The sequence below is a fragment of the Centruroides vittatus genome, unplaced genomic scaffold (assembly GCF_030686945.1).
Source record: "Centruroides vittatus isolate TY-2023 unplaced genomic scaffold, ASM3068694v2 scaffold_324, whole genome shotgun sequence".
NCBI classification, from domain to species: domain Eukaryota; kingdom Metazoa; phylum Arthropoda; class Arachnida; order Scorpiones; family Buthidae; genus Centruroides; species Centruroides vittatus.
The window spans coordinates 3937823-3950272 of NW_027122701.1; the positions used below are offsets into that span (position 1 = coordinate 3937823).

Consider the following 12450-nt stretch of genomic DNA (forward strand, 5'->3'; position numbering starts at 1 on the left):
ATTTATAATAAAAAAACAACATTTGTTTCAACGATATTTACGTTTTAAGCAAAAATAAATAGAAGAATTCACTAAAAAATAGTTCAGTAATTAATAATCTGCACTAAATACTCTAAATATCCGAAAAATAGTTTTGTATGAAACATAATGGATAATGGGAGTAAGTATATTAAAATTAATTAGATAAAATTTAAAATTTTTACAAAGTTTCAAATTGCTGCTTACATAACTTTAATAAATAATTATAATTTTTCATTGTAGCAATTAATGAATGAAAGCAGTATAGTGATTTGATAAATTATTTTGTGATTTATTTATTAATAATATTTATTATTAATTAAGGTTATTGAATAACTTTCAGTTTTTTAAAAGTTTTGCAAGAAAACAGAATTTTTAAATACTTGTAACTTTTCATTTGTTTTTATATACTTTTGACGGTAATCATTTTTATTCTCTTATTAATTACTTTCTCTAAATGAATATTACTGAAGGAAATAGGTTAGAATGAATTTAGGCTATTTGAATGAAAAGTATATGGATTGTACTGTACATATACAGCACAGTATATACTGCATAGTATGTACTGTATACACAATCGAACCTCCAATACCTATATACTGTATTACTTTTCAAAACATAGTGAATTATAAATAATACGAATCACGGGTATTATTGAATGTTTACATTGAGAAAAATTTAATTTTTATGTGAGAATGAATTAGTTTAAATAAAAATCTAATACAAGTACATGGCCGGCGTTATTTACATTTAATAAATATAAAAAATATAAATACGACTTTACAAAGATAAAACTTTGCATTTTGTCCTTCCTTTTCGCCTAAAAATTAATTAGTTTTTGACATTTAATTATGTCAAATATTTTAGTCATTACATCCACGTTTTAAATATTTAACAATAAATCAATAGCAATAAATTGCATAATATTTATTTTGTAAAACATTATAAAAATATTGAATCAGCTCTCAAATTTTATGCTTGCTGTAATGTAGAAATTTTCGTGTAGTACCTAAGAAAACAATCTATATACTATTCTCATATACAGGGTGGGCCAGCGAAAACGAAACGGCAGAGTGTTCGTGTTCGTCCAAGCAAAGCGCTCGGACAGGTCGATTTTACTCTCGAGGGGACATCTTTTGCAATAAAGTTTTTGCAATTCTGAATACAAAAGACAACAAAAAATTTTAAAAACTCATTTATTTTGTATTAACTAAACAAACATTTATTTCGAAAAAAAATGTTTGTTTAGTTAATATTCAGAATGGCAAAAACTTTATTGCAAAAGATGTCCCCTCGAGAGTAAAATCGACCTGTCCGAGCGCTTTGCTTGGACGAACACGAACACTCTGCCGTTTCGTTTTCGCAGGCCCACCCTGTATACATATATTGTACATTAAAGTTATATTATCTAATATAAACAGAATATTAATGTTATAAAGTTTTAAATTTTTATATATTCATAATAACTTATGATAATGAACTCGAGAAAATCGTAATCATGATGACATAAACTTATTTTTTAAAAATTCCATAAAATTATTTATAATGAAGATGCTTAATATATCACAAAAAAGTAAGTTCTCAAATAAAAAAAATTAATATATTCCTGCAAAACATTAAATGAGTGAAATAAATGGAAAAAAGGGTTTGGGATGCTGGGATAAGGCAATGCAACACATTGGCGAACTGCTAAGGGGATGTCTCCCGAGAAAACTTTATTCGGGAAACTGGCCCATATTTAAGTGTTAGACACTTGAAGAAAATTTGGTAAATTCTACACGGTCAGCCCGTTGGTGAGACATGAACCCTCAACCAACTACTAATGTTCAGTGGTTTCATCAGCTCGGCCATTAGTGGGCCTAAAAAAAAAAAAAAAAAAAAGTAAATTCGCTCTTTGTCAGAGTATATTGAAACTACAGTTCTAATTTAATAACTATAAGGGAGATAATTTTTAAAAAGTTTACAAAAATTATAAATTAGCCTACACTCTCAATGTTTTGAACATCAGATTTACAATTTTTTAAAACAAAAGATTATTGTAATTGGAATGCAATTGCATCATAATATATACTTTATATTGATAGGCTTTAAGTTCGCTGATTCATGCGAATGAACTAAGCATTACCTTAACGAAAAAACAAAACAAGAGAATTGCACTTGTCATGTAACAACGTATGTTTTTTACATTTATAATTTCGAATACTATAGGATTTAGTTGGGACACTTATTATTGCCGAATTGTAATTATGATTTAGTTATAGGCTATTTTAAAAAAAGTTCGAAATGCAGATACAAAATATTTATTCCAAAATTATGATTTTTACGGTTGATTAATGAACACGATCCAGCTCCAGCGCAATTATACTCATTTTGACCAAGCCTGACTCTCAATAGGATTAGCCAACTTGCATATGGGGTGGAAAACGATACACCTACCCATGGGCGTTTGCAAAGGGGGCAAACAGGGCACTTGTCCCTCGCTGGGATGGAGTAAAAAATTCCACAAATTATTATAATCGTAAAAGTGATTGAGATGTGAAACTTTGATAATGGGATACTTCGATGCAATACTGTATTCTATAATCTACTTGTAAAACCCACAAAAAAATAATTAAATAAAAATTTATTGATATAATTATGTCTCTTAAGTTTTGGCTCTCCCCTGAGATATTTTCCGCAGATGAATACTATGGGTAGGAGCATGGACAATATAATTTTATCCAATAAATTTTTGGAATTGGATTAGGTCCGAACCAGATCCTCAGGATGTAGGTTGACGGTGGTAGACTTATAGCGTGATTTTACAAATTGACTGTTAACTTAAATGCGATTTTGATTACGGTACAGATAGTGATATGTAATCTGTTACGAGCGTTCAAAATAAACTTTTCTTGATGAGTTCTTTACGATTCGTTCGTAAGTGATCAACAAACAACTAACAAGTAAGTTACGCATTTAGTCACACTATTCATTTTTCACAGCACACAGCACTTAGGCTTAATTGGCTCTGTACAAAATGATCTTTACATTAGTGAATAATATATTATAATGTATTTTAAAAACTGACATTTTATCCGCTAAATTATACGAACTCGTACAAACGCGTTCGTCATTCGTTATCAACTATACTGTGCCATGCACAAGACACGTCTCATTGGACAAAATACATTTCAACGAACGACATGATTCGGAGAACACAATAAACTATGCTGAACGAAATGAGCTATTAGTTTGTTAAATCGAAAATTCATTAAATTTATCACTATTTCACTATTGAAATGTTGTTTTAAACTGTAATATAGATTTTCAGAAATTATTATGTAACATTTTAAATTCTAATTACTCATTAAGAACATTTTTCTTAAATATATATATTTAAGATTTCCGTTTTGTGGGCATGAAGAGGGCCTTTTACTATGTTCATTGTGGGTTTGGCCGGGTGGTGAGAGACGAGGCCTAGATATAACCTGAGCAGATCACTCCTGAAAAATTCCTGAGGTTTTCAACCGTTCGGATTCGATCTCGGATCTCTCAGAGCGGGAGGTTGACGCCTTAACTGTCCCGATCATCGGACTGTCGCTGTTCCTGGAATATAAACTCAATATAGGTTGCTAGTGCTTCCAAATTTTTTATAGATTATATTGAAGTTTTGTATTGGTTTCATTTGCATTTATAACCAACTAATATCAGATTCGATTCCAGTTTTTCAACATGCCATTCAAATTACACGTTACTCGTTAATTTACATCGTAGCGATCTTCGAGCGTTTTAATTATCATAAACTATTCTTATTACTGTAATTTAAACTTGTCTCGTCTACTAGCACTTTATCAATTAACAAGACTTATTATACTAGATTTATGGATGCAGCAATTAGGTCTTACAGATCAGAAATAATATTGTTTCTTTAAATCAACTATTCTTATTACTGTAGTTTGCACCTGTTTTGTAACAAATCTTAAAAATCGCTTTTTCTTTAATATGTTTTTCTCTATATTTCGTTTCATATTCTCACTAAAATAAATTTTGTTATATTATTCTCAGCACGCATGAAAAACTTTCCAGTTTTTCGGTTTAATTTAAATTTGAGAAAAATCTCAATTGACCCAGAGATAAATTGAGGTTTCTAGTAAGTTTGAAGAATATTTAAATACAGCATCTCATGTAATTAATACATTATATCTATTGACCCATTACCATACTGGTCCAATGAAATTTTTATCTGTTCTTATTAGATTACTCTGCATGACGGCCGGATGGCCGAGCGGTAAAGGTGGCAGCCTACCGCGCTGGGGGACCCGGGATCGAATCCGAACGGGTCGAATAATCCCCAGGAATTTTTCGGGGGATGGTCCGTTCGGATATGTCGGGCCCCGTCCCTCACCACCCGGTCGCCCCATTGTGGGCCTGGCCGAACCCATAATGGGCCTACTAAAAAAGGCCCTCTTAGTGCCCACAGGGTGGAAAGAGTTAAAAAAAAAAAAAAAGATTACTCTGCATAGAATCCAATCAAATTCCAATTAGATTTAATTGATTCTGCTCAAAACTAACCTGATTTGAAAATCTACGATTCTAGTCGAGCTCATAGCAGAAATTTCGGTGATGACTGAAGCAGTTAACTCTTTAAACACGAAGTCGGCCTAAATCGGCTTAAGATGTCATCCTACCGCTTTGCGGTTCGGGGATCGAATCCAGACAAGCAGCTTCCAAGCAGCAATCAAGCAAGAGATTTTTCATAGGCATTCTGTCCTGGATATGTCGGACTTCGGCCTTCCCCATTGAGGATTGGATGAGATAGGACAACTTAAGACATGGGCGATATTCCAAGTGACTGCATTCTATAGGAAACCGGCCCCTATTTAGGTGTTAGACACGTGAAGGAAACCTGGAAAACTCCACGCGGCCAGTCCGTTGGTGAGGTGTAGTCCGCTATCGACTATCAGTGTTCAACGATTTTATCCATTAGGCCATTAGTGGATGCTTCTTTAGTGGGCCTGAACGCACTCACGATGGGTATGGAAAAAGATTCTCTAGGTGCATACAGGTCAGAAAGATTATAAAATATATACTGTATGCATATATATACATATATATCATATAGGCAGATAGCATAGTGCAGAAATGAATGCGTAACAATTTAAATTTACTATATATAATTATAATTTTGATAAAGGATGACCGATCCTAATATAAATTAATCTGACATTTTCTTAAAAATTATTTTTTACTATTTACTCTTGAAATGAGATGATTTTTTAATTCTGTATGCAAGTCTCCATAGAATTTATGTATCTTACAAGAAAGAGTTTGGCTCGTAACCAAAAATTTCACATTTTATTTGGAATATATCCCAGACTTACTACCTCTACTCTTGGACCTATCTTAATTAGTAAATAAATTTAGATAAAACATGAACAAGTGTCAGTTTTTTTTTTCTAATTAGAAAACAATGTTTGGAAATTAGGATTATCCAATTTATAAAATTGAAAAAAATAAAAATAAATATAGGAAAAATTCAACTTGGAAACAGAAACGTAAGACAGCATGGATTATCTTATTCTTTCCGATCAATGTTTTTGGTTGGTTGGCCAAGGCGGTTAACCTAACTGTAGAGGATCCCGGATCGATTTATGGCGAGCAATCCAGAGACTTTTTTGGGCGGTCTGTCCCGGATTTATAGGGCCCCGTTCCTATCATCCGTCCCTCGTTGTGTGCCTGGTTAAATTCACGATGTGCTTGATTAAAAAGCACTCTTGTTGCCCACGGGGTACAGAGGGCTTTTATTTGGGTTTGCGTATATATATATATACATATATACTTTATATATATACATATATATAGTATATATATACATAAAGGGCGCGTTTTTTTATGCAGCGCTCGAGAAGCGCTTTACAGCTAATCCTCTGAAACCCGTTTCTAAATGGCCAACGCTGCTCGTGACGTCATTTCGCTACACTTTCGCTGCATAAAAAAACGCGCCCATACATACACAAACCCAAATAAATAACTTGATAATTGGAAACAGAATCCGGACAAGAATTAACTAATTTTTATTCAAACAAACAAAATATAGTTGTTTTATTAAAATTGATTTAAAAAAATTTTATTAAATTGAATTTAAAAAGTTTTTTTTTACATTTTTTTTGCCAAGTTATTATTTTGAAAAATATGACAAAAAGTAAGATTTAATTTTACGATGAAATAATTTCTAAATATTAATCAGTTAATTGATAAATTGTAAAATTGTTTAATTTCTACTAGCGATCATATTTTAAAAACATTTTAAAATATGATCGCTAGTAAAAATAGATAAAAATATTTTAAAAATATTTTAAAATATGATAATACATCTCAAAGCCCGATGATATGTTAATAAACCAACAAACGCCTAAATAATCGGGCTATTATATGGCTATTTTAAATTAAACATTCTTGAAACGATGTTGTTATTTTTTTTAAGCGAGATTTTTACAGTAGGTGGCGTAAAGGTCTGTCTCCAAGGAGATAACAGAAACGACGACGGACGATAACACTCGACTGCGAAGTCTGAGCTGTACTTCTATTAGACATTTTATAAAATCTCTTTTAAGCTATCGAAAACAAAAACATATACAATGAGTTATACGTAAATCGCCGAAATTTTTATATCGTAAGTAAATTATTTAAATATTTAAGCATTGAGTTTCATTAACCCTAAATGATCACTCAATGTTACTAAATTTATATATCGATCTTTAAAAAAAAAACATTTAAAATGATATTTTTTGGATGCATAATACACTCAAAAGCGACATTTGTGCCGTTTTGATGACTAGTAATACAAACAAATCATGTTTGATATCAAATATTTGTCGACTGCGATTAAATATCGATCTTCTTCTGACTTTTGTTCGTTTTTCTCTTTCGAGATTTTCGTTTTTAATGAAGAATGTTCGTTTGGATACATCTTACGATTCGAAGATCTGTCGATGGATGCTTCTGTCAGGAACCGATTTGTGCAGCCAGCATGCAACACCAATTGCAGTAAAAGTATGTTGGATTTTATTCAATTTATTCACATTTCCTATAATGTTATTGTTTATATTTATGCAGAAATTTACATATAAACCTTGTTATAGAAATTAAATTTATATAAAAGATTAATAAAAGGGCTAGGATGATAAATATATTTAAAAATTGATGAAATAATTGAAGAATACACTAAAATAAAGTAAAATATATAAAAGAATTTCTACTCTTGTCATCAATAAAGCTATGTGACTTTTTTGTGCCTAGATGTCTTAAATAGTTACAAAATTTGCAACTTATACAGTTTTTATAACTATTTGTATGATTTTTAGTGTCTAGATGTCTTAGCCTAAGTTAAAACACACAAAGTTATAAGTTATAACTAAGGTTAGGACATCTAGACTCTAAAAATCATATAAATAGTTATAAAAATCATAACTTATATGATTTTTAGCATGTAGATGTCCTAGCTCTAGTAATCAACATTTAAAGCTATATTATAAGGACTACATTAATTAAAAGAGAATAAAATATTTTAAAAACAATATTAAAATTTTTGATGTAAATTAGAATTAATATATATTATTTCCAATATACGAGTAATAAAATAAACATTATAAAATTTTTTTTATGGATTTAAATTTAACATAATAAGAAATACATAGTTATTAATATTTGTTACGTATTGGTATTTAATCATTTTAATGATTTTGTTTTTGTTTTTAATCAAATAAGTTATTTAATGTTTCTTTATTTTCAATTAATAGATCTGTAATATTAAATTTAGTAAGATGAATCAAACTAATAACAGTAATATATAAATAATTTCAACACAAAACTTGGATATTCATTAGAATCTACTTACCGTAAATACTTTTGGTTTTGCATATACTGATAACGTTAAGCAGAATAATTAAATTAGTGAAAATTCTGGTTTTATTGACTGACATTAAATCAAAAAATATTTAAATAAAAGATTTATTAATTATTACTATTAATGCAACAATGATTATTATTGTCTTAATTATTAGCTTAGATGTTTTCAAATATGCTAATTTTAATAACATTAAATGAGTGATAACAATATTCATGAATACAATAAGCAGATTCTACTGTATTTATATTATAATTCTTGCATTTAGTTGTTATACCTGAATAACTTTATATAATCTGCATTATATTAACAAAATCTTGTTTTATATTCTCATTATGAATACACTTCACAAATATATTGAAAAGAAAAATTTATTTTGATAATTCAATCATTGAAACATTGATTTTTGTAGTTTTTCCTTTTTATTAGTATTCAATTTATTATAAATGACTTTTCATTAATCACAATGAAGAGAAACAGGAGATAATTGATTATATAAGCACCCTTATACTATAAATATTACAATTCTTCTATACACTTTCATTGAAATACATTTATATAGTTTCTTTATTTTCATATAATAATACCTATGTATGTAGAGAATAGATATAATACTTGTTTATCCATCAGTTTAGCATTTAAAAAATCTTAGTTCAAAACAAATGTTTTTAATTATATGAAATTATAAATTAAGTTAAAATGCAAATTGTATATATCTTATTATATGGATAAATTCAGTAATTGCTTTGCAAATGTTTATTGTATTAAAATAATACATAATATTTATTATTTCCAAACAAAATCTGATATTAATGAATCTTCAAAATCCAAAAAACTTAGTCAGTTTCAAAATTATAATTATATTTTATGGAAAATGACTGATTGTAAATTAGATAACAGAACTAAAAATGTTTAAATCGTCAATTCTGTATAGTATAAAAGTATTAGAAATTAAGATTATTTACAGCTCATTTTATGAATCTTTGCCAGGCTATAAAAATGCATGGTAGCAAGGACCAGTCTGTTTACTTAGTAAACAGAAAGAATTTCTTGACAAGTCTTTGACAAAAATTACTGTAAATTACCAAAAAAAAGGGGCTCTTGAATTTTTTAAAACTTTCAGAGTGCCACCCAAGTACCATGCATTTCTCAACCAAGATATGTGAAACAATCTGTACAGAATAGAAGGAAAGAGAGAGGGGAAAAATAACAATGGAATAAAAAGTTTATATCAGTATTAAAAAAAACTATTTTCTTAATTAAGTATTGATAGTATTGAATTTCAGATATAGGCTACTTCATAAACTGTACAGAATACTCTACAAGACACTACTAAAAAGCTGTTAAAAGTGATAAAATATTTTGAGAACAAGTGAGCTGATCAGATGAAAATGAGTTCACTTATTTATATTAGAAAATGTCATTAAAACATAAATGCAAAAAGAGAAGTCTAAATTTAAGATATCTGTAGTCACTTAAACTCAAAATCTTTTCTATATATCATACTTTATATCTTTCATTTTATCATATTCAAAGAGAATACTATTAATGACAGTGTATATATATATATTATATATATTTTATTCAAGAAGTTTTTATATAGAAGGAAAAATTAATGTATTATTTTAAAAAATGATAAAATATATAAAATTTAAAAGACTTTTAAAATTTATTATTATTTTTCAGGAATACAGTGAAACCTGCTAATGTGACCACTGAAGGGACCAGCTTAAAGTGTTACCTTACACAGGTAGTACCTTATGCAAGGGGCACATTAGTAGGTTTCATTGTATTTAGAAAATATAACTAAATTAAAATAATTAAAATATAAAAAGAAGCATTGTATTTCATAAATAAAAATATTGTTAAAATATGAATATTACATATAAGTGAAAAGTTTAATTCATTTTTAAAATATTTTCTTAGTTTGTTTCTTTCAAGTAAACTATTTTTTGATGTGACAGTTTCATAGCTTGAACAAATTATTGAAGTGAAACAATCTATGCAACCTATGCATGTTTATAAATCACATAAAAACAAATAGCATTATAAGTTATGATAAAAGTTAAAATTAAGTTAAAAACTATCATATATGTGAAATTTCTATTTATGCAAATTAAAGTATCTAATAATTAATAAATATAAACAAGTTAACAGTGGTGGATCAAGCACCTTGAGGCCCCAAGTGCAAACCTAGTTTTAAGACCTCTTGTTTTGAATACTAAGTAATGCTATTTCATCAATTTATTACTTAATAAGAAAAATACTAATCAATCAATTTTAATATTTGTGCTATGATTCTAATAATTGACTAAAATGCAGTGGATTTTACTATTTTGAAATGGTCAGGCTGTAGATTGTAACAACCAGTGCTTACTGAATTTAACATAAACAATAATATAATATGTGACTATTTACTTTATAACATTTTCTTTACAAAAATGTGACACTAACAACAACAAACATAAGCAGTTAAGAACTTTTCTATTTGTTCTCACAGTTTGCAATTTGCAAGAAAGATCAATTGTGCTTATTTGACTGAATAGTAGGTATGGTACAAAGAATGCACAAAGGATTTTTAATCATTATTTATTAGTTATGATATTTTTTCAAGTTGGAAAAGAAAATTTTATTGGTCAATTATTAAATAGTAAAAAATTTTACTATATTGTTTGTCATTCAACAAACAGCAAATAGTCTAGATAAAGATGGTATCTGTGTCTGAGGTTCACAGAATGCATGTCTTCTTTTGAATTTGTTAACTGTTTGAGGTCCCTGACAATTTGAGGCTCAAAGCATACATTTCCTGTGTCTGTATAATGATCTACCATTGCAAGTTTACTATTGAATAGAATATTTGAAAATAAAAGAGTATCTGTTAACAACATATTGAATATATAACCAGCCTGATAATTTAAATAACAAACATCCATATTCTTTATCAGACTACTTATGTCTAATTAATTATTAAGTAATTTAGTTGAGGGATAATTAAGCTGCCATCTTGTGTTAAATTTAATAATTAGGAATAAATAATTTAGAATATTCTGGAAGAAAAAATTAGTTTGATGCAGGACTTGAGCAGATGTGCTACCAGTTATGCTACTCAGATTTTCATCTAATCTTCACTTTCAGAACAATGAAGTAGTTTAGATATAACCATACTGGTCACTTACAGCTTATTTACGTATGTAATATTAATATGCTAGTATTGTGATATTTAGTGATTTTTTAACGTAAACCCTCCTTCAACTCTATGTTAACGTATAGATTGCAGTTTTTGAGATCAAAGGTTATTGTATTATGTTCATGAATATCAGTCAAACCAGTATAATGAGATTTTTCTATTATCTATATTTTTGATTTTTTAGTTATGATTATTTAAATTACTAGAAGAGAAAAGAAAATTTTAATCATTTTAATTTCTCAGAATTAACTTTCACATTAGTATTTTTATATATGTATATGTATATATTAAATAGTAGTTATTTGCTTTTTTCTTTATGTGATTTCTGGACAAAACATTAAATGGCAAGATATGATATATTATACTATTAAATTATTTTACTGTAAAAATATAATAAAATATTTTTATCTATAGTTATTATAGTTATTTAAAATTTAAAAACAATCTCTATTAGTGTAAGCAGTTTCCTTTAATTTTATTAGAAATTGAATTTAATTAAATTTAGTCCAGTAAATAATAAAATTATTTGTCTATTCATGAGCTTTTTCACAATAATTTAAGAGACTACAGTATATACAGATACTTTTACTGATATTATTTAATTCAAACTCTATATATACATCAAGAATATATCATATGAAATAATTCAAATGTGATTTAACTGTATCTAATATATTGTCTGTCTGTCTGTCTCTCTCTCCTCTCTCTCTCTCTCTCTCCTCTCTCTCTCTCTCTCTCTCCTCTCTCTCTCTCTTCTCTCTTCTCTCTCTACATCTTCATCAACAGATCAATATGATATATGTCACAAAAAATAAAAAATATGGCAAGCATGTTAATAACTTAATTAAATTTTTTTCATATAGATATATACAGTCAAACTTAAATATAGCATCTTCTTAAATAGTTTCACTCTCATAAAGTTCTAATGAATACTTGTGAATGGACTTTTTCAATAAATATTAAATAAGGAACCCTTCAGTACTTGTGAATTATTAAGTGTATAATATTTCATTGTAAGTGAAATTGCTTTAACTAAATTATATGATTTTCAAACTTAAACTTCTATATAGATTTTATTACTATTTATAATTATTATTGTTTAAGGTACTTTGCTTTAGTGCTCTATTCAATTTTGTGTCAATTTCAGAGGCAATCAAATGGTTGAACTAAATTGAAGTTTGACTATATGTGAATGGCTGATTTTATTTGATTTTTCTATGTGTTTTTTTGAATATTACTGTACTGCTAATAAATATTCAAATCTTACGTTTTCCATCAAGTTCAGTAATTTACATGTGATATAAAGTTATATATACACAAATTTATTTTTCTTTTTGTTTCTAAACTAATTTTATGGATA

The 12450-nt window shown here is 28.0% G+C and overlaps 1 protein-coding gene across 4 annotated transcripts in view; it reads left to right on the top strand.

The window, feature by feature from the left end:
* The first annotated feature begins 6495 nt into the window (after positions 1 to 6495).
* LOC136988207 (rho GTPase-activating protein 21-A-like) overlaps positions 6496 to 12450 on the top strand; it is a 95598-nt gene continuing 89643 nt past the window's right edge. For all 4 annotated transcript variants that reach the window (XM_067286041.1, XM_067286043.1, XM_067286042.1 and 1 more), the window contains exons 1-2: positions 6496 to 6670; positions 6930 to 7050. The gene's annotated coding sequence lies outside the window, so the exon portion shown is untranslated. The remainder of the gene's footprint in view (positions 6671 to 6929; positions 7051 to 12450) is intronic.